At 40.3% G+C, this 864-nt stretch overlaps 1 protein-coding gene across 1 annotated transcript in view; it reads right to left on the bottom strand.

Moving 5' to 3' along the window:
* LOC104789202 (protein KRI1 homolog) overlaps window positions 1-864 on the bottom strand; it is a gene marked incomplete at its 3' end in the record, with an annotated part of 2,357 nt that overhangs the window by 498 nt on the left and 995 nt on the right.

The following is an 864-nucleotide window of genomic DNA, read 5'->3' as shown; positions in this document are numbered from 1 at the left end:
TGATCGTTCTCTTTCACCACCGCCTCATGAGTCTTCTATCTCTGATGCTTCTGCTGAGAACAATGGTGAAAGTGGTACCAAGGAGCTGCTCCAACTTGGTGATGTGGTTCAGGACTTACCTAATGCGGATGGTGAGCAGCAGCAGCAGCAACAACAAGGTGTTGTTGTTGTTGAGGAAGCTCGTGCTACGCAGGTGCAATCTGAAATGGTTGGGACTTCATCTGGAGGGTCCAAAAGAAAGTTTGATGCCGCGGAGCAGACTGATGACAATCTGGAAAAGCGGCTTAGAGGAAGCGCTGATGATGCATCAGAGGGTTTGGGGGCTAACCTCAAACCACTTCAAGAAGAATGATCCTGTGAAAGTTACAACTGTTAGGGAGGGCTCTGGGTTATTATAGATGTTTCCTGACAGTTTTTTAAATGTCTTTTTGGTTATCGGAAAGGCATAGTTGTTTCTGAAACCGTAAGTATAGAAGGGTGTTTATGCTGGCTATGATGTAGACTTGAAGATGTTTTCTAGGTTCTGCAATCGTTTTGGTCCACAGCGGAGATGAGATTGTGATGTGGAAAATGCTGGGTATAGTGGTTTGGTGTGGTTAGAGTTTCATTTTGAAACATTATGGTCTCGTCTTGCTGTTTTATTATCTTAAGACTTCTGTAAGACTTAAATTTCTGTTAACTCTTTTGCTTGATGTAGTGAACAACTAAGTTTGTTTTGTTACATCTTCTTTTGCACTAATCTCAATCAATTACTTGTCAAGATTTGGATCATAGCTACGTAAAACGATCTCTACAACATAACTCTTGATTAAATTAATCAAAAGTTAAGTTGGAAGTTTTAGACGAATGAGTTAAAAAAAAAAA

This window comes from Camelina sativa, chromosome 1 (assembly GCF_000633955.1).
Source record: "Camelina sativa cultivar DH55 chromosome 1, Cs, whole genome shotgun sequence".
NCBI classification, from domain to species: domain Eukaryota; kingdom Viridiplantae; phylum Streptophyta; class Magnoliopsida; order Brassicales; family Brassicaceae; genus Camelina; species Camelina sativa.
Note: the sequence above shows the minus strand (reverse complement) of the source record. Positions and strands in the feature narration are given on the sequence as shown.